We start from the raw sequence: 22526 nt of genomic DNA on the forward strand, positions 1-22526 counted from the left end.
CAAAGTGAAAGAGATTCTCTTGTTGGCTTGAAGAAGCAAACTGTTACATTAAGGAGAACACCACATAACAGAGAACAGTAAGTGGCCTCTAGGAACTAAGGGCTTCAGTCCTACAACTGCAAGGAATTAAATTCTTCCAACAACATGAATGAGCTTGGAACAAGAGTCCAAGTTCCATATGAGAATGCAAGCTGGTGGACAGCTTGATTTTAGCCTTTTGAAAACTTAAGCAGAGAACCCAGGTACACCACACTAGGGCTTCTGACCTACAGAAATATGTGAAACATATAACTATATATAAAATAATATATCAGTATTGGGTTTTTTTGTTTTTTTCTACATCTTTATTGGAGTATAATTGCTTTACAATGGGGCATTAGTTTCTGCTTTATAACAAAGTGAATCAGTTATACGTATACATATGTTCCCATGTCTCCTCCCTTTTGCGTCTCCCTCCCTCCCACCCTCCCTATCCCACCCATCCAGGTGGTCACAAGGTACCGAGCTGATCTCCCTGTGCTATGCGGCTGCTTCCCACTAGCTATCTACCTTACGTTTGGTAGTGTATATATGTCCATGCCTCTCTCTCACTTTGTCACAGCTTACCTTTCCTCTTCCCCATATCTTCAAGTCCATTCTCTAGTAGGTCTGTGTCTTTATTCTGTCTTACTCCTAGGTTCTTCATGACATTTTTTTTTTTTAGAGATGTCAGATGATATCTCATTGTAGTTTTGATATGCATTTCTCTAATGATTAATGATGTTGAGCATTCTTTCATGTGTTTGTTGGCAATCTGTATATCTTCTTTGGAGAAATGTCTATTTATGTCTTCTGCCCATTTTTGGATTGGGTTGTTTGTTGTTGTTGTTATTGAGCTGCATGAGCTGCTTATAAATTTTGGAGATTAATCCTTTGTCAGTTGCTCCATTTGCAAATATTTTCTCCCATTCTGAGGGTTGTCTTTTGGTCTTGTTTATGGTTTCCTTTGCTGTGCAAAAGATTTGAAGTTTCATTAGGTCCCATTTGTTTATTTTTGTTTTTATTTCCATTTCTCTAAGAGGTGGATCAAAAAGGATCTTGCTGTGATTTATGTCATAGAGTGTTCTGCCTATGTTTTTCTCTAAGAGTTTGATAGTTTCTGGCCTTACATTTAGGTCTTTAATCCATTTTGAGCTTATTTTTGTGTATGGTGTTAGGGAGTGTTCTAATCTCATTCTTTTACATGTACCTGTCCAGTTTTCCCAGCACCACTTATTAAAGAGGCTGTCCTTTCTCCACTGTACATTCCTGCCTCCTTTGTCATAGATAAGGTGAACATATGTGTGTGAGTTTATCTCTGGGCTTTCTATCCTGTTCCATTGATCTATATTTCTGTTTTTGTGCCAGTACCATACTGTCTTGATTACTGTAGCTTTGTAGTATAGTCTGAAGTCAGGGAGCCTGATTCCTCCAGCTCCGTTTTACATTCTCAAGATTGCTTTGCCCATTCGGGGTCTTTTGTATTTCCATACAAATTGTGAAATTTTTGCTCTAGTTCTGTGAAAAATGCCAGTGGTAGTTTGATAGGGATTGCATTGAATCTGTAGATTGCTTTGGATAGTAGAGTCATTTTCACAATGTTGATTCTTCCAATCCAAGAACATGGTATATCTCTCCATCTATTTGTATCATCTTTAATTTCTTTCATCAGTATCTTATAATTTTCTGCATACAGGTCTTTGTTTGCTTAGGTAGGTTTATTCCTAGATATTTTATTCTTTTAGTTTCAGTGGTAAATGGGAGTGTTTTCTTGATTTCACTTTCAGATTTTTCATCATTAGTGTATAGGAATGCCAGAGATTTCTGTGCATTAATTTTGTATCCTTCTACTTTACCAAATTCATTGATTAGCTCTAGTAGCTTTCTGGTAGCATCTTTAGGATTCTCTATGTATAGTATCATGTCATCTGCAAACAGTGACAGCTTTAATTCTTCTTTTCTGATTTGGATTTCTTTTATTTCCTTTTCTTCTCTGATTGCTGTGGCTAAAACTTCCAAAACTATGTTGAATAAGAGTGGTGAGAGTGGGCAACCTTGTCTTGTTCCTGATCTTAGTGGAAATGCTTTCAGTTTCCCACCATTGAGGATGATGTTGGCTGTGGGTTTGTCATATATGGCCTTTATTATGTTGAGGAAAGTTCCCTCTATGCCTACTTTCTGCAGGGTTTTTATTATAAATGGGTGTTGAATTTTGTCAAAAGCTTTCTCTGCATCTATTTAGATGACCATATGGTTTTTCTCCTTCAATTTGTTAATATGGTGTATCACGTTGATTGATTGCGTATATTGAAGAATCCTTGCATTTCTGGAATAAACCCCACTTGATCATGGTGTATGATCCTTTTAATGTGCTGTTGGATTCTGTTTGCTAGTATGTTGTTGAGGATTTTTGCATCTATGTTCATCAGTGATATTGGCCCGTAGTTTTCTTTCTTTGTGACATCTTTGTCTGGTTTTGGTATCAAGGTGATGGTGGCCTTGTAGAATGAGTTTGGGAGTATTCCTCCCTCTGCTATATTTGGAAGAGTTTGAGAAGGATAGGTGTTAGCTATTCTCTAAGTGTTTGATCAAATTCGCCTGTGAAGCCGTCTGGTCCTGGGCTTTTGTTTGTTGGAAGATCTTTAATCACAGTTTCAATTTCAGTGCTTGTGATTGGTCTGTTCATATTTTCTATTTCTTCCTGATTCAGTCTTGACAGGTTGTGCATTTCTAAGAATTTGTCCATTTCTTCCAGGTTGTCCATTTTATTGGCATAGAGTTGCTTGTAGTAATATCTCTTGATCTTTCTGCAGTGTCAGTTGTTACTTCTCCTTTTTCATTTCTAATTCTATTGATTTGAGTCTTCTCCCTTTTTTTCTTGATGAGTCTGGCTAATGGTTAATCAATTTTGTTTATCTTCTCAAAGAACCAGCTTTTAGTTTTATTGATCTTTGCTATCGTTTCCTTCATTTCTTTTTCATTTATTTCTGATCTGATCTTTATGATTTCTTTCCTTCTGCTAACTTTGGGGTTTTTTTGTTCTTTCTCTAATTGCTTTAGGTGCAAGGTTTGGTTGTTTATTTGAGATGTTTCCTGTTTTTTAAGGTAGGATTGTATTGCTATAAACTTCCCTTTTAGAACTTCTTTTGCTGCATCCCATAGGTTTTGGGTCATTGTATCTCCATTGTCATATGTTTCTAGGTATTTTTTGATTTCCTCTTTGATTTCTTCCGTGATCACTTCGTTATTAAATTGTGTATTGTTTAGCCTCCACGTGTTTGTATTTTTTACAGATCTTTTCCTGTAATTGATATCTAGTCTCATAGCGTTGTGGTCAGAAAAGATACTTGATACAATTTCAATTTTCTTAAATTTACCAAGGCTTGATTTGTGACCCAAGATATGATCTATCCTGCAGAATGTTCCATGAGCCCTTGAGAAAAGTGTGTATTCTGTTGTTTTGGGATGGAATGTCCTATAAATATCAATTAAGTCCATCTTGTTTAATGTATCATTTAAAGCTTGTGTTTCCTTATTTATTTTCATTTTGAATGATTTGTCCATTGGTGAAAGTGGGGTGTTAAAGTCCCCTACTATGAATGTGTTACTGTCGATTTACCCTTTTATGGCTGTTAGTATTTCCTTATGTATTGAGGTGCTCCTATGTTAGGTGCCTAAATATTTACAATTGTTATATCTTCTTCCTGGATCAATCCCTTGATCATTATGTAGTGTCCTTCTTTGTCTCTTCTAATAGTCTTTATTTTAAAGTCTATTTTGTCTGATATGAGAATTGCTACTCCAGCTTTCTTTTGGTTTCCATTTGCATGGAATATCTTTTTCCATCCCCTTACTTTCAGTCTGTATGTGTCTCTAGGTCTGAAGTGGGTCACTGTAGACAGCATATATATGGGTGTTGTTTTTGTATCCATTCAGGCAGTCTGTGTCTTTTGGTTGGAGCATTTAATCCATTTACATTTAAGGTAATTATCGATATGTATGTTCCTATTCCCATTTTCTTAATTGTTTTGGGTTTGTTATTGTAGGTCTTTTCCTTCTCTTGTGTTTCTTGCCAAAGATGTTCCTTTAGCATTTGTTGTAAAGCTGGTTTGGTGGTGCTTAACTCTCTCGGCTTTTGCTTGTCTGTAAAAGTTTTAATTTCTCCATCGAATCTGAATGAGATCCTTGCTGGGTAGAGTAATCTTGGTTGTAGGTTTCTCTCCTTCCTCATTTTAAATATGTCCTGCCAGTCCCTTCTGGCTTGCAGAGTTTCTGCTGAAAAATCAGCTGTTAACCTTATGAGGATTCCCTTGTGTGTTATTTGTTTTTTTTCCCTTGCTGCTTTTAATATGTTTTCTTAGTATTTAATTTTTGACAGTTTGATTAGTATGTGTCTTGGGGTGTTTCTCCTTGGATTCATCCTGTATGGGACTCTCTGTGCTTCCTGGACTTGATTAACTATTTCCTTTCCCATATTAGGGAAGTTTTCAACTATAATCTCTTCAAATATTTTCTCAGTCCCTTTCTTTTTCTCTTCTTCTTCTGGAACCCCTATAATTCGAATGTTGGTGCATATAATGTTGTCCCAGAGGTCTCTGAGACTGTCCTCAGTTCTTGTCATTCTTTTTTCTTTATTCTGCTCTGCAGCAGTTATTTCTATTATTTTATCTTCCAGGTCACTTATCTGTTCTTCTGCCTCAGTTATTCTGCTATTGATCCCATCTAGAGTATTTTTAATTTCATTTATTGTGTTGTTCATTGTTGCTTGTTTCATCTTTAGTTCTTCTAGGTCCTTTTTAAATGTTTCTTGAATTTTCTCTATTCTGTTTCCAAGATTTTGGATCATCTTTACTATCATTATTCTGAATTCTTTGTCAGGTAGACTGCCTATTTCCTCTTCCTTTGTTAGGTATGGGGGGTTTTTATCTTGCTCCTTCAACTGCTGTGTGTTTTTCTGTCTTCTCATTTTGCTTATCTTACTGTGTTTGGGGTCTCCTTTTTGCAGGCTGCAGGTTCATAGTTTCCGTTGTTTTTGGTGTCTGTCCCCAGTGGCTAAAGTTGGTTCAGTGGGTTGTGTAGGCTTCCTGGTGGAGGGGACTAGTGCCTGTGTTCTGGTGCATGAGGCTGGATCTTGTCTTTCTGGTGGGCAGGTCCACGTCTGGTGGTGTGTTTTGGGGTGTCTGTTGACTTATTATGATTTTAGGCTGCCTCTCTGCTAATGGGTGAGGTTGTGTTCCTGTCTTGCTAGTTGTTTGGCATAGGGTGTCCAGCACTGTAGCTTGCTGGTCATTGAGTGAAGCTGGGTGCTGGTGTTGAGATGGAGATCTCTGGGAGATTTTCGCCATTTGATATTATGTGGAGCTGGGAGGTCTCTTGTGGACCAGTGTCCTGAAGTTGGTTCTCCCACCTCAGAGGCACAGCACTGACTCCTGGCTGCAGCACCAAGAGGCTTTCATCCACACGGCTCAGAATAAAAGGGAGGAAAAGTAGAAAGAAAGAAAGAAAGTGGATAAAATAAAATAAAATAAAGTAAGATAAAATAAAGTTATTAAGATAAAAAATAATTATTAAGAAAAAAAATTTTTTTAAAAGAAAAAAAAACGGACAGATAGAACCCTAGGACAAATGGTGAAAGCAAAGCTATACAGACAAAATCTCACACAAAAGCATACACATACACACTCAGAAAAAGAGGAAAAAGGGAAAAAATAATATATCTTGCTCTCAAGGTCCACCTCCTCAATTTTCGATATTTCGTTGTCTCTTCATGTATTCCACAGCTGCAGGGTACTTCAAGTTGATTGTGGAGCTTTAATCCACTGCTTCTGAGGCTTCTGGGAGAGATTTCCTTTTCTCTTCTTTGTTCGCACAGCTCCCGTGGCTCAGCTTTGGATTTGGCCCTGCCTCTTAGCGCGGCTCGCGCCCATTTCTGGAGCTCCTTTAAGCAGCGCTCTTAATCCCCTCTCCTCGCGCACCAGGAAAAGAAGAGGGAAGAAAAAGTCTCTTGCCTCTTCTGCAGGTCCAGACTTTTCCCCGGACTCCCTCCCGGCTAGCTGTGGTGCACTAACCCCTTCAGACTGTGTTCACGCTGCCAACCCCAGTCCTCTCCCTGCGCTCCAACCAAAGCCTGAGCCTCAGTTCACAGCCCCGCTCCCCCCGGTGGGTGAGCAGACAACCCTCTTGCGCTGGTGACCGGTCGGCACCGATCCTCTGTGTGGGAATCTCTCCGCTTTGCCCTCTGTACCCCTGTTGCTGTGCTCTCCTCCTCAGCTCGAAGCTTCCCCGCTCAGCCACCCACAGTCTCCGCCCGCAAAGGGGCTTCCTAGTGTGTGGAAACCTTTCCTCCTTCACAGCTCCCTCCCCCTGGTGCAGGTCCCGTCCTTATTCTTTCGTCTCTGTTTATTCTTTTTTCTTTTGCCCTACCCAGGTATGTGGGGAGTTTCTTGCCTTTTGGGAGGTCTGAGGTCTTCTGCCAGCGTTCAGTAGGTGTTCTGTAGGAGTTGTTCCACGTGTAGATGTATTTCTTATGTATCTGTGGGGAGGAAGGTCATCTCCACGTCTTACTCTTCCCCCTCTTTCTCAGTATTGTTTTAAGCTGCTAAATTTGTGCTAATTCGTCATGCAGTGATGGGAAAACAATGTATTTCCCATTGACTTGCCTTAGCAATGCATTGTTGAAAATCAATTGAGCATGTATGTCTGGGTCTATTTCTGGATTCTGTTCTTTCCCATTGATCAGTTTGTCTGTCTTTTTACCGAAACTACTATCATTTGGCTTATCATAGCTTTATAGTACATCTTTAAAATTAGATACTAGGAGTCCTCCAACTTTGTTATTCTTTTTCAAAATTGTTTGGCTATTTTACGTCCTGTGTATTTTCATATAAATAGTAGAATCAACTTTTCATTTGTACAAAAAATGCTTGCTGGAATTTTGATTTGAATTATGGTTGACCATTGAACAACACTCCATGAAGTGGAAAATCCAAGTATAACTTTACAGTTGTCCCTCCGTGTCCATGGTTCCATACTGGCAGGGTCAACCAACTGTGGATTATATATTTCTGTAGTCTGTATTTATTGAAACAAATCTGCATATAAGTGGACCTGCTCAGTCTAAAACAGGGTTGTTCAAGGGTCAGCTGGAAGTTGAATTTGAAGATCAATTTGGGGAATTTTGACAGCTTAACAATATTGAGTCTTCTGATTCATGAACATGGTATATATTTCCATTAGTTTTAGTCTCCTTTAATTTCTTTCTTTTAGTGGGGAGATCTAATTAGCTTTATTCAGTGATTCAGGAATCAGGCAGCATCCCATCTAGTAAATAGAAGGATGCTCAAGGGGTTGCATAAATGGAAGGTTTTATAATCAGAAGGAGGGTAGGGAAGAAGGTATTAGCAAAAGAAAAGAAAGGATTTTTTCAGGCCAGACCATCTTCCTTTAGGGGGAAGGGAACAGCAGAGGTCTTCATGATGCAGATAACCTCACTAGTGTTGATCCTGAAATTTCAGATTACGTGTTTAAAATTCACATTCCAGGGACTTCCCTGGTGGCGCAGTGGTTAAGAATCCACCTGCTAATGCAGGGGACATGGATTTGAGCCCTGGTCCAGGAAGATCCCACATGTCACAGAGCAACTAAGCCCATGTGCCACAACTACTGAGCCAGTGCTCTAGAGCCCACGAACCACAACTGAGCCTGCGTGCTGCAACGACTGAAGCCCGTGAGCCTAGAGCCCATACTCTGTAACGAGAGAAGCCACTGCAATGAGAAGCCTGTGTACCACAAGGAAGAGTAGCCTCCGCTCGCCACAACTAGAGAAAGCCCATGCGCAGCAATGAAGACAAAACATGGCCAAAATAATAAATAAATAAATAAATAAATAAAATAAAATTCACATTCCTAGCTCTCTTTGTGCCTAGCACAGCCATGGCTCATGTCTCCCCTAATCATTTTCCTAAGGAACAGACTTAAGTATGCTCTAACAGGAGATGAAATAAAGATCTGCCTGCAGTGTTTCATTAAGATTGATGGCAATGTCTGCACTGTTATAACCTACCCCACTTGTTTTATGGACATCATCAGCATTGGAGAGACTGGAGAGAATTTTCGTCTGATCTATGACACCAAGTGTCGCTTTGCTGTCCATTACACCTGAGGAGGCCAAGTACAAGTTGTGCAAAGTGAGAAGGATCTTTGTGGGGACAAAAGGAATCCTTCATCTGATGACCCATGGTGCTTGCACCGCCTGCTACCCTGATCCCCTCATCAAGGTGAATGACACCATTCAAATTGATTTGGAAACTGGCAAGATTACTAATTTCATCTAATTTGACACTGGTAACCTGTGCATGGTGACTGGAGGTGCTAACCTGGGAAGAATTGGTGTGATCAACAACCGGGAGAGACATCCTGGTTCTTCTGATGTAGTTCATGTGAAAGATGTCAATGGTAACAGCTTTGCCACTGGGCTCTCCAAGATTTTCGTTATTGGCAAAGGCAACAAACCATGGATCTCTCTTCCCCCATGGAAAGGGTATCTGCCTTACCATTGCTGAGGAGAGGGACAAGAGACTGGCGGCCAAACAAAGTAGTGGATAAAATGATCTCTAGGTGACATGATTGGAAAAGCCTTTGTACTTAATTAAAGATAATACCACATTAAAAAAATAAAATTCACATTCCTAGGAGAGGCTGAAACTGCAATGACGTCTTGGTTTGCTGTTCTGGGAGCAAATTACTCCATTTTGGGCTTTTTTTTAAACAATGCCAATTATATCTCAAGAAAAAGTCAGTATTTCCCTAATTTTAATGTGTGAAGGAAGGTCTCCTTTAATTTCTGTTAGCAGTGTTTTATAATTTTCAGTATGGAGATCTTAGGGATCTTTTGTTAAATGTGTTTCTATGTATTTAATATTTTTTCATGCTATTGTAAATCAAAAAAAATTTATATTCCAAGTTTTATTGCTAGCATATAGAAATACATATATTGTTAACATATAGAAATACAATTATTTTTGTTTTTACCCTTGTATCTGTGACTTTGCTAAATTTGTTTCTTAATTTTAGTAGTTTTGTGTAGATTCTTTAGGATTGTCTATGTAGACAATCACATTTTCTATGAACAAAGGCAGTTTTATTGACTTCCTTCCATTCTTTTTGCCTTTTAGTCATTTTTCATGCTTTATTGAAGTATACAGGACCTCTAGCATAATGTTCAGTAGAAGTTGTGAGAGTGTCATGCAGCATATCACATAGTATGATACTAATTGTAGTTTTTTCATAAATGCCATTTATCAAATTGAGGAAAACATTTCTATTTCTAGTTTGCTGAGAGTTTTGGTCATGAATTGGTGTTAAGTTTTGTCAAATTCTTTTCCTGCGTCTATTAAAATGGCTATATGATTTTCCTTATTTATTTCACTAACAGGATGAATTACAGATTTGTTTTTGATTCAACATTCAAAAACTTGCATTTCTTAGAATCCACTTGGCCATGATATATAATCATTTTTATATGTTGCAGGATTCTATTTATTAATATTTTATTGAGGAATTTTTCTTCTGTGTAAGATTGGTAATTTTCTTCCTTAAATATTTGATAGGACTCACCAATGAAATCATCTAGGCCTGTAGTTTTCTTTGTGGGAAGTTCTTGGTTATGATTATTTAACAGATTTATGTTGTGGTAGATGATCTCCAAAGCTGGATGTCATCCAATTCTTCCCTTTCTGTGTGCATACCTCTACATGCATCACCCTCACTTGAGGCTGGGGTGGTCTTTTATTTATTTTTTAACATCTTTATTAGAGTATAATTGCTTTACAATGTTGTGTTAGTTTCTGCTGTACAATAAAGTGAATCAGCTATATGTATACATTTATCTCCATATCCCCTCCCCCTTGAGCTTCCCTCCCACCCTCCGTATCCCATCCCTCTAGGTCGTCACAAAGCATTGAGCTGATCTCCCTGTGCTATACAGCAGCTTGCCACTAGCTATTTTACCTTTGTTAGGGTATATATGTCAATACTACTCTCACTTTGTTCCACCTTCCCCTTCCTGCCCTGTGTCCTCAAGTCTGTTCTCTATGTCTGCATCTTTATTCCTGTCCTGCCACTAGGTTCATCAGTAACATTTTTCTAGATTCCATATATATACGTTAGCATACAGTATTTGTTTTTCTCTTTCTGACTTACTTCACTCTGTATGACAGACTCTAGGTCCATCCACCTCACTACGAATAACTCAATTTTGTTCCTTTTAATGGCTGAGTAATATTCCATTGTATATATATGCCACATCTTCTTTATCCATTCATCTGTTGATGAAAAATTAGGTTGCTTCCATGTCCTGGCTATGCAATGAACATAGTGGTACATGTCTCTTTTTGAATTATGGTTTTCTCAGGGTATATGCCCAGTAGTGGGATTGCTGGGTCGTATGGTAGTTCTATTTTATTTATTTATTTAATTTTTGGCTGTGTTGGGTCTTCATTTCTGTGTGAGGGCTTTCTGTAGTTGTGGCAAGTGGGGGTCACTCTTCATTGCAGTGTGCGGACCTCTCACTATCGCGGCCTCTCTTGTTGTGGAGGCTCCAGATACGCAGGCTCAGTAGTTGTGGCTCATGGGCCTAGTTGCTCTGTGGCATGTGGGATCTTCCCAGACCAGGGTTCGAACCCATGTCCCCTGCATTAGCAGGCAGATTCTCAACCACTGTGCCACCAGGGAAGCCCTATTTTTAGTTTTTTAAGGAACCTCCATACTGTTCTCCATAGTGGCTGTATCAATTTACATTCCCACCAACAGTGCAGGAGGGTTCCCTTTTCTCCACACCATCTCCAGTATTTATTGTTTCCAGATTTTTTGATGATGGCCATTCTGACCAGTGTGAGGTGATGCCTCATTGTCATCTTTGATTTGCATTTCTCTAATGATTAATGATGTTGAGCATTCTTTCATGTGTTTGTTGGCAATCTGTTTGTCTTCTCTGGAGAAATATCTATTTAGCTCTTCTGCCCATTTTTGGATTGGGTTTTTTTTTTTTTTTGATATTGAGCTGCATGAGCTGATTGTATATTTTGGGGATTAGTCCTTTGTCAGTTGCTTCTTCTGCAAATATTTTCTCCCATTCTGAGGGTTGTCTTTTCATCTTGTTTATGGTTTCCTTTGCTGTGCAAAAGATTTGAAGTTTCATTAGGTCCCATTTGTTTATTTTTGTTTTTATTTCCATTTCTCTAGGAGGTGGGTCAAAAAGGATCTGGCTGTGATTTATGTCATAGAGTGTTGTGCCTATGTTTTCCTCTAAGAGTTTTATAGTGTCTGGCCTTACATTTAGGTCATTTAATCCATTTGAGTTTATTTTTTATGGTGTTAGGAAGTGTTCTGATTTTATTCTTTTACATGAAACTGTCCAGTTCTTCCACTTCCACTTTTTGAAGAGGCTGTCTTTTCTCCATTGTATATTCTTGCCTCCTTTGTCAAAGATAAGGTGACCATATGTGTGTAGGTTTATCTCTGGGCTTTCTATCCTGTTCCATTGATCTATATTTCTGTTTTTGTGCCAGTTCCATACTGCCTTGATTACTGTAGCTTTGTAGTATAGTCTGAAGTCAGGGAGCCTGATTCCTCCAATTCCATTTTTCTTTCTCAAGATTTCTTTAGCTATTCAGGGTCTTTCGTGTTTCCATACAAATTGTGGAATTTTTTTTCTAGTTCTGTTAAAAATACCATTGGTAATATGATAGGGATTGGATTGAATCTGTAGATTGCTTTGGGTAGTATAATTTTCACTATGTTGATTCTTCTGATCCAAGAACATGGTATCTCCCCATCTGTCTCTATCATCTTTGACTTTTTTTTTTTTTTGGCAGTACACAGGCCTCTCACTGCTGCGGCCTTACCCACTGCAGAGCACAGGCTCCAGACGCGCAGGCCCAGCGGCCATGGCTCACGGGCCCAGCCGCTCCATGGCATGCGGGATCCTCCCAGACCAGGACACGAACAAGTGTCCCCTGCATCAGCAGGCAGACTCCCAACCACTGCACCACCAGGGAAGCCCTATCATCTTTGATTTATTTCATCAGTGTCTTACAGTTTTCTGCATACAGGTCTTTTGCCTCCTTATGTAGGTTTATTCCTAGGTATTTTATTCTTTTTGTTGTAGTGGTAAATGGGAGTGTTTCCTTAATTTCTCTTTCTGATTTTTCATTGTCAGTGTATAGGAATGCAAGAGCTTTCTGTGCATTAATTTTGTATCCTGTTACTTTACCAAATTCATTGATTACCTCTAGTAGTTTTCTGATAGCATCTTTAGGAATCTCTATGTATAGTATCATGTCACCTGCAAACAGTGGCAGTTTTACTTCTTCTTTTCCAATTTGCATTCTTTTTATTTCTTTTTCTTCTCTGATTACCATGGCTAAAACTTCCAAAACTATGTTAAATAATAGTGGTGAGAGTGGGCACCCTTGTCTTGTCCCTGACCTTAGAGGAAATGTTTTCAGTTTTTCACCATTGAGAATGATGTTTGCTGTGGGTTTGTCATATATGGCTTTTATTATGTTGAGGAAGGTTCCCTCTATGCCCACTTTCTGGTTAGTTTTTATCATAAATGGGTGTTGAATTTTGTCAAATGCTTTTTCTGCATCTGAGTTTATCATATGGTTTTTATCTTTCAATTTGTTAATATGGTTTATCACACTGATTGATTTACGTATATCGACGAATCCTTGCATTCTTGGGATAAACCCCGCTTGATCATGGTGTATGATCCTTTTAATGTGCTGTTGGATTCTGTTGGCTAGTATTTTGTTGAGATTTTTGCATCTATGTTCATCAGTGATATTGACCCTTAATTTCCTTTTTTTGTGACATCTTTGTCTGGTTTTGGTATCAGGGTGATGGTGGCCTTGTAGAATGAGTTTGGGAGTGTTCCTCCGTCTGCTATATATTGGAAGAGTTTGAGAAGGATAGGTGTTAGCTCTTTCTAAATGTTTGATCAAATCCGCCTGTGAAGCCATCTGGTCCTGGGCTTTTGTTTGTTGGAAGATTTTTAATCACAGTTTCAATTTCAGTGCTTGTGATTGGTCTGTTCATAATTTCTATTTTTTCCTGGTTCAGTCTTGGAAGTTTGTACTTTTCTGAGAATTTGTCCATTTCTTCCAGGTTGTCATTTTTATTGGCATATAGTTCCTTGTAGGAGTCTCTCATGATCCTTTGTATTTCTGCAGTGTCAGTTGTTACTTCTCCTTTTTCATTTCAATTCTATTGATTTGAGTCTTCTCCCTTTTTTTCCTGATGATTCTGGCTAATGTTTTATCAATTTTGTTTATCTTCTCAAAGAACCAGCTTTTAGTTTTTTTGATCTTTTCTATCATTTCCTTCATTTCTTTTTCATTTATTTCTGATCTGATTTTTATTATTTCTTTCTGCTAACTTTAGGTTTTTTTTTGTTGTTATTCTTCTTCTTTCTCTAGTTGCTTTCTTTAGTTGCTTCTTCTTTCTCTTCTTTCTCTAGTTACCTTTAGTAAGGTTAGGTTGTTTATTTGTGATTTTTCTTGCTTCTTGAGGTAGGATTGTATTGCTACCAACTTCCCTGTTAGAACTGCTTTTGCTCCATCCCATAGGTTTTGGGTTGTTGTATTTTCATTGTCATTTGTTCTTAGGTATTTTTAAATTTCCTGTTTGATTTCTTCAGTGATCTCTTGGTTATTTAGTAGGGTGTGGTTTAGCCTCCATGTGTTTGTATTTTTTACAGTTTTTTCCCCCTGTAATTGATATCTAGTCTCATAGCGCTGTTGTCAGAAAAGATGCTTGATACAATTTCAATTTTCTTAAATTTACCAAGGCTTGATTTGAGACCCAAGATGTGATCTATCCTGGAGAATGTTCTGTGTGCACTTGAGAAGAAATTTTCTTCTGTTGTTTTTGGATGGAATGTCCTGTGGATATCAATTAAGTCCATCTGGTCTAATATGTTATTTAAGGCTTCTGTTTTTTTATTTATTTTATGTTTGGATGATCTGTCCATTGGTGTAAGTGGGGTGTTAAAGTCCCCTACTATTATTATGTTACTGTCAATTTTCCCTCTTATGACTGTTAGCATTTGCCTTATGTATTGATGTGCTCCTATGTTGGATGAATAAATATTTAAAATTGTTATATCTTGTTCTTGGATTGATCCCTTGATCATTATGTAGTGTCCTTCCTTGGCTCTTGTAATAGTCTTTATTTTAAATCCCATTTTCTCTGATATGAGTATTGCCACTCCAGCTTTCTTTTGATTTCCATTTGCATGGAATATCTTTCTCCATCCCCTCAGTTTCAGTCTGTATGTGTCCCTAGGTGTGAAGTGGGTCTCTTGTAGACCACATATTTATGGATCTTGTTTTTGTATCCATTCAGTCAGTCTGTGTCTTTTGGTTGGAGAATATAATCCATTTACATTTAAGGTAATTATTGATATGTATGTTCCTATTACCATTTTCTTAATTGTTTTGGGTTTGTTTTTGTAAGTCTTTTCCTTCTCTTGTGTTTTCTGTCTAGAGAAGTTCCTTTAGCATTTGTTGTAAAGCTGGTTTGGTGGTGTTGAATTCTCTTAGCTTTCCCTTGTCTGTGGAGCTTTTGATTTCTCCATTGAATCTGAATGAGATCCTTGCTGGGTAGAGTAATGTTGGTTGCAGGTTTTTCCCTTCTGTTAATTTAAATGTGTCCTGCTACTCCCTTCTGGCCTGCAAAGTTTCTGCTGAAAGATCAGCTGTTAACCTCATGGATATTCCCTTGTATGTTATTTGTTGCTTTTCCCTTGCTGCTTTTAATATTGTTTGTTTGTTTAATTTTTGTTAGTGTGATTAATATGTGTCTTGGCATGTTTCTCGTTGGGTTTATCCTGTATGGGACTTTCTGTGCTTCCTGGATTGATTATTTCCTTTCCCATATTGGGGAAGTTTTTGACTATGATCTCTTTAAATATTTTCTCAGACCCTTCTCCTTCTGGGACCCCTATAATTCGAATGTTGGTGCGTTTAACTTTGTCTAGAGATCTCTGAGGCTGTCCTCAATTCTTTTCATTCTTTTTTCTGCTTTGTGGCAGTTATTTCCACCATTATATCTTGAAGCTCACTTTTCCCTTCTTCTGCCTCAGTTATCCTGCTATCGATTCCTTCTAGAGTATTTTTAACTTCAGTTATTGTGTTGTTCATTACTGTTTGTTTGTTCTTTTGTTTTTCTAGATCCTTGTTAAACGTTTCTTGTATTTTTTCCATTCCATTTCTGGGACTTTGGATCATCTTTACTATCATTACTCTTAATTCCTTTTCTGGTAGTTTGCTTATTTCCTCTTCATTTATTTGGTCTTGTGAGTTTTTATCTTGCTCCGTTGCCTGCAAGATATTTCTCTGTCTTCTCATTTTGTCTAATTACAGTGTTTGAGGTCGCCTGTCCCTAGGCTGCAGAGTCGTAGTTCTTCTTGCTTCTGTTTTTTGCCTTTGGTGGTGAGGTTGGTCCAGTGGCTTGAATAGGCTTCTTGATGGGAGGGACTGGTGCCTGTGTTCTGGTGGGTGGAGCTGAGTCTTTTCCCTCTGATGAGTAGGGCTATGACAGGTGATGTGTTTTGGGGTGTCTGTGAGCTTATTATGACTTTAGGTAGTCTGTGTATTGATGAGTGGGTTTGTGTTCCTGTCTTGTTTTTTGTTTGGTGTGAGGTGTCCAGCACTGGGAGCTGCAGGCAGTTTGGTGGAGCTGGGTCTTGGATTCAGATAGAGGCCTCCGAGAGAGCTCTCAGTGATTAATCGTCCCTGGGGCCATGAATTCTCTAGTGGTCCAGCATCCTGGACTTGGTGCTCCCACCCTAGAGCCTCAGGCCTGACTTCAATTTGGGGAATGAAGACCCCGCAAGTTGCTCATCCCAGTAATAAAGGGGAGTAAAAAAACTTTTTTTAATTAAAAAAATGATAACAAACCCCCAGACAAATGGTAAATAGTAAAATCAAACAAACAAAAAGAAACAAGGAAATATGTACACACACAAAAGAAACAAAAACAACCAAATAAAACAAAAATCAAGAGAACAACCAGACAAACAAAAGAACCCAAGAACAAAATCAAACAATTAAAAAGAAAACTAACAAAAACACAAAACCAAAAAACAAAACCAAAGCAGAGTGAGGCTGGGGTGATTAAGACTTACTTTGACAAATGGAATACGGGAAAGCGATGCTGTGTCAGTTCCAGATGTATCCCTTAAGAGCACTGGCCACTCATTCTTTCCCTCTCAAACTCAGCCACAATGTAGAAAATATGACTACTCTGAGGTTGCATTGCTAAGAGAGAGCACAAGAGGAGAGACCATCTGAAGGAGCACTGAGGTACTGGACATGTGACTAATGCATCCATGGACCTTCCAGCTTGGCCCAGCTGCTGGCTGAAAGTGGCAGAATGAGTCATCCCAGCCAACACCATTTGGAGGAGAAGAATCACCCAACTGAAGTCAATTATTTTAGCAACAGCTAAATGATTGTGATTTTTGTTATTTTAAGTTGCTAAGTTTGCGGACTGGTTATGAAGCAATAGGATACTGAAAAGTAGGGCTTTCCATGTTTTCTCATTTTTCGTGTGTCACTTTTGGTTGTGTTTCAGGGAATGTGTCCATTTCATCTAAATTGTTGAGTTTATTATCATAAAGTTGTTTATAATATTTCCTTATTCTTTAAATATCTGTTGACTTTGTAGTGATATCTTCTATTTTTGATGTTTTGTAAGTTTTCCTCTTTTTCTTGATTAGTTTTGCAGGGTTTTTAAAAATTTTTGTTAATCATTTCAAAGAGCTATATTTTGGCTTTATTTTTTTTTATTTGCTTGTTTTTTATTTAATTGATTTTGGCTTTTTATCATTTCTTTCTCTCTACTCATTGTGGCGTTAATATGTTCTTCCTTTTTAGATTGTTAAGGTGTAAATTTGAACTACTGATTCTTTTATATGAAAATATATTTTTAACATCTTTATTGGAGTATAATTGCTTTACAATGGTGTGTTAGTTTCTTCTTTATAACAAAGTGAATCAGCTATACATATACATATATCCCCATACCTCATCCCTCTTGTGTCTCCCTCCCTCCCACCCTCCTTATCCCACCCCTCTAGGTGGTCACAAAGCACTGAGTTGATCTCCCTGTGCTATGCAGCTGCTTCCCACTAGCTATCTATTTTACATTTGGTAGTGTATATAAGTCCATGCCACTCTTTCACTTCGTCCCAGCTTACCCTTCCCCCTCCCCATGTCCTCATGTCCATTCTCTACGTCTGCGTCTTTATTCCTGTCCTGCCCCTAGGTTCTTCAGAGCCTCTTTTTTTAGATTCCATATATATGTGTTAGCATATGCTATTTGTTTTTCTCTTTCTGTCTTACTTCACTCTGTATGACAGACTCTAGGTTCATCCACCTCACTACAAATAACTCAATTTCATTTCTTTTTATGGCTAATATTCCACTGTATGGCTAATATGTCCACTGTCGATGGACACTTAGGTTGCTTCCATGTCCTAGCTATTGTAAATAGAGCTGCAATGAATGAACTATTGATTTTTAATCTTTGCTTTTTTTCTATTATAGACATTTATAACTGTATATTTCCTTGTAGGCACTGCTTTAACCTCATTCCATAAAATTTGTTATTTTTTGTTTTCATCATCATTCAGTTAAACTATTTTCTAATTTCCCTACTAATTTTTTGTCATGAGTTATTTAAAAGAATGATGCTTACTTTCCAAATATTTGGGAGGATTTTCTAGGTATCTATTGTTCTTGATTTTTAATCTAATTCCATTGTGCTCAGGAAACATACTCTGGAAGATTTTAATCTTTTGCATTTTACTGAGACTTGTTTTATTACTCAGCATATGGTCAATTTTAGTAAATGTTCATGTGCACTTGAAAAAATGTGTATTTTAAAATTGTTTAGTGAAATATTCTGAAAATGTCAGTTAAATCAAGATTGTTGATAATGTTGTTCAGATCTTTTATATCTTTACTATTTTTTGTCTCCTCATTCTGCAAATTACTGAGGTAGAGGTGTCAAAATCTCCAGTCATGATCAGGAAATTGTCTATTTTTCTCTTTCCTTTAGTCAGTTTTTGCTTTATGAATTTTGAAGCTCGGTTATTATGTATAAAGTTAAGATTTTAATGACTTCTTCCTGAGCTAACTCTTTTGTTATTATGAAATGTCCCCCTTTATCTGTGGAAATACTCTTTGCCTTGAAGTCTACTTCATCTTATTTTAATATAACCATACCAGATTTCTTAGTTTTACCATTTTCATCTTTTTCCATCCTTTTACCTTCAATCTGTGTCTTTATATTTCACATTCATGGAGTTGGGTATTGTTTTTAAAAAGTTTACTCTGACAATCATTTCCTTTGAACTAGAGTATTCAGCTCATTTTTACTAAATTATATAGTGGATTTTAAGTCTAATATCTAGTTTTTTTTTTTAATTTTATTATTTTTGGCTGCATTGGCTCTTAGTTGTGGCATGCAGGATCTTCGTTGAGGCATGCGGGATCTTTCGTTGTGGCATGTGTGCTCTTCATTGTGGTGCATAGGCTTCTCTCTAGTTGTGGCATGCAGGTTTTCTCTCTCTAGTTGTGGCGCCTGGGCTCCAGAGCACATGGGCTCTGTAGTTTGCAGCACGCAGGCTCTAGTTGAGATGCGCGAGCTCAGTAGTTTTGGCACACGGACTTAGTTGCCCCACGGCATGTGGGATCTTAGTTCCTTGACCAGGGATCAAACCTGAGTCCCCTGCATTGCAAGGCAGATTCTCTACCACTGGACCAGGGAAGTCCCTAGTTATTTGTTTTATTTTTTTTCCATCTGTGTTGTGTTCCTCTTCCTCTTTTGTAGGCTTCTTTTGGATTAATTGAATAGTTTGTATTCTTTTTTCATCTCCTTTATTGGCATCAAAGCTATTCCTCTTTTTTACTTTTTATTAGTTGCTTTAAGGATTATAATATGTGTTCTTAATTTATCACAGTCTAATTATAATTATTATTGCTTCACTTCACACATTATTATTCACACTTCGCAAATATAAGAAACTAATAGCAGTATAACTTCATTTTCCTCTTCATCCTTTGTGATATTTTCATAATTTAAATTATATGCATATTATAAATCTCAATTTGTAATGCTATTATTTTCACTTTAAATGGACATTTGTCTTTTAAGGAAATTAAGGGGAAAGCTAGTGTTTTTAATTTACATTTAACATTTTTCAGTATTTGTCATTTCTTCCTATAGATCTGTGTTTCCATTTGGTATCATTTATCTTTAGCCTAAGAACTCTTTTTAGTAGTTCTTATAGTGCAGGTCTGCTGGTAAACAATTCTTTCAACTTTTAAAAAATCTGAAATGTCTTTATTTCACCCTCATTTTTAAAGAATATTTTTGTTGGATACAAAATTCTTAGATTACAATTTTTTCTTTCCTCATTTCAGTGTTATTCTGTGATCTTCTAGTCTCCATTGTTTCTAATGAGAAGGTGATTGTCTTTGTGTCAGTGCTTCTGCGTATTTATTTTGTCATTTTCCCCTGGTTGCTTTCAAAGTTTTCTCTTCATCTTTGGTTTTCAGCAGTTTGATTATAATGTACTTACTTGTAGTTTTCACTGTATTTATCCTGTTTGGGGGTTCGTTTAGTTTCTTGAATTGGCAAGTTGATGCTTTTCACTACATTTAGGAAAATTTCAATCATTATTTTTTCAAAAAATTGTTTCTTTCCTATTCTTTCTCTGCTTTCCTCTGAGACTTGAATTGGACTTAGACTATTTAACATTGTCCCACAGGTCACTGGGACTCTGTTCATGTTTTTAAATTAAAAAAAAATTTTTTTCACAGTGGAAATTTTTATGAATCTATCTCTAGTTCATTTACTCTTTCTCTTGTCATCTTATATTTGCTTTTAAGCCAATCTAGTACATTTTTGATTTCTGATATTTTCTTTTCAGTTATAGAATTTCCATTTGTTTCTTTTTCATAATTTCTGTTTCTCTGTGGACATTTCTTATATGTTCACTCATTAGGACAATATTTTTCTTTAAGTTTTTAACATATTTGGAATAGCTTTTAAAAAAAAAATCCTTGTGTGCTGATTCTAACATCTGAGTCATCTCAGGATCTGTTTCTAACTGTTTTTTTTTCTTGATTATGAGTCATATTTTTTGCTCTTTGCATGCCTAGTAATTTTTTACTGTATCCCTGGACATTGTAAGTTATACATTTTAAGGAATCTGGCTTATTTTTTTTCTTTAAAGAGTTTTGAGTTTTGTTCTGGCAGACAGTTAATTTACTGGTAGCTCTCCTTGATCCTTTCGAGGATTAGTTTTAGGCTTTGTTAGGGCAGGGCTGTTGTATTTATCTGTTGCTCTGTAACAAATTACTTGGGGTAACTTAGCACTTTAAAACAACTTTTATTATCACACCATTTCTGAGGATCAGCAATCTGTGAGTGACTTGGTTTGATGGTTCTGGCTCAGGGTCTCTTATGACGTTGCAATCAAACCATCATTTGGGGCTGTAGTCATCTAAGGCTCCATCATAGTTGCAAAATATGCTTTCAAGAGCACTCGTGCTTATTGGCAGACCTCTTTCCACTGCTGGCTATGACAGAGGCCTCTGTCCCTCTTCATTTGGGCTTCTCCATGGGGGGGGGGGACTAGACAAAGTTATGAATAACAGGTGAGGATCATTGGGGAGGGGCTACCAGCTGCTACAAGGGTCTAGAGTAGCACTTACTCTAGGTTAGGGTTTCTCAACCTTGACAATATTGACATTTTGGGCTGGAAAATTCTTCACTGTGTGGGATTATCTTGTGTACTGTAGGATGTTTAGCAACATCCCTGGCTCTACACACTAGATGGCAGTAGTGCTTCCTATCATGACAGTGAAAAAAGGTCTCCAGACTTTACCAAATATCCTTTGGGGGAGGGGCAAAAATCACCTCTTCCCTCCAACTGGCAGCTACTTCTCTAGGACCCGAATCTTATTTGTGAGATGTGGGATAAATATTCTGTCACAGATGAATGTCTTAATGAGGTCTCTTTAATCTGGTTGGGCTAGAACTCCAGTGACTCCTAGCACTGTGTGACCTTTAGTATTGCAGCTCTGCTTTCAACCATGTGTCAACTGCTTTCTGCTGTGTCTTTCTGTCTTTCTCTGTACATGTGCAGCCCAGGTCTCATCCAGTTCCCTTCTCTATGCTACTCAACTTTTTTTTGTAAATTAATTAATTAATTAATTTTTTGGCTGCATTGGGTTTTCATTGCTGCACGTGGGCTTTCTCTCATTTCGGTGAGTGGACATTTTACTCTTTGTTGCAGTACGCGGGCTTCTCATTGTGGTGGCTTCTCACGTTGTGGAGCACGGGTTTTAGGTGCGTGGGCTTCAGTAGTTGTGGCACGTGGGCTCAGTAGTTGTGGCTCGTGGGCTCTAGAGTGCAGACTCAGTAGTTTTGGCTCATGGGCTTAGCTGCTCCACGGCATGTGGGATCTTCCTGGACCAGAACTCGAACCCATATCCCCTGCCTTGGCAGGCAGATTCTTAACCACTGCACCACCAGGGAAGTCCTGCTACTCAACTCTTCACGTTTTGGGTGCTTCAACAGCCCCAAACTCTTATTTCTGCCTTTTCAACTCAACATTTGCACTCTCTCTGCTATTTGTGCTCTCTCTGCTATTTGTGCTGGGGCTCCTTCTTTGCCGTGGTCAGGAAATTGTCCTAGGTCAAGAGCCAGACAGCACATGGGGCTCACCTGATATGCTTCCTTCTCTTAGGGGTTGCAATCCTGAGCTGGCTACAACAATGCTTTACAGCATTTTCCTTAGGTATTTTGTCCTATTACATCTATTTATGGCAGAATGGCAAGTGTGATGACAATTATTCCATTGTGGCTGAAGGTACACATTCTCAACATATTGTTGTTGTTGTTTTTAAAGGAACCAACATTTGAAAATCAGAAGATCTCACTGCTCTGGAGAATCACATGGGACTGACAAATGACAGTATTTGTCCAGACTGATGGTTGCTCTTCATCTTCACATTTATGCTGTTGTTTTTCTTATTTCTATGAATCCAAGTGCCTCCACCTCTGTGTCTCACAAAAAATGGAAAGATGTTCTGAGTGGACACTGTGGTTTTTCTCACACATGTCCAACCTCACTTGTTTTTGTCATCCACACTTGAGCTGGTAACCCATTTTCCTGAAATTTAGGGAAAGATGAGATCCAGGGGAAGAAAACATTCTGGTATCATCTGTCTTGTCCATAAATAAAGCTTGGAGACTGTATGATTTGAGCCAGCGCATCTCCCATGAATTCATTGGGCTGGGGTTATCCACATGGTCACCACCAGGCAATTAAATGAACAGACTTCCTGAGGGGTTGGCTCTGATGTGGTTGTCTGAGTTTACTCAGAAGCTATTCATTTTCCCGAGGGCTCTGGAAAGAGACCCTTCAG

At 38.0% G+C, this 22526-nt stretch overlaps 1 pseudogene; it reads left to right on the forward strand.

The window, feature by feature from the left end:
* The first annotated feature begins 7957 nt into the window (after nt 1–7957).
* On the forward strand, nt 7958–8622 carry LOC132518441 (small ribosomal subunit protein eS4, X isoform-like; annotated as a pseudogene).
* The last annotated feature ends 13904 nt before the right edge of the window (nt 8623–22526 follow it).

This window comes from Lagenorhynchus albirostris, chromosome 3 (assembly GCF_949774975.1).
Source record: "Lagenorhynchus albirostris chromosome 3, mLagAlb1.1, whole genome shotgun sequence".
NCBI lineage: Eukaryota > Metazoa > Chordata > Mammalia > Artiodactyla > Delphinidae > Lagenorhynchus > Lagenorhynchus albirostris.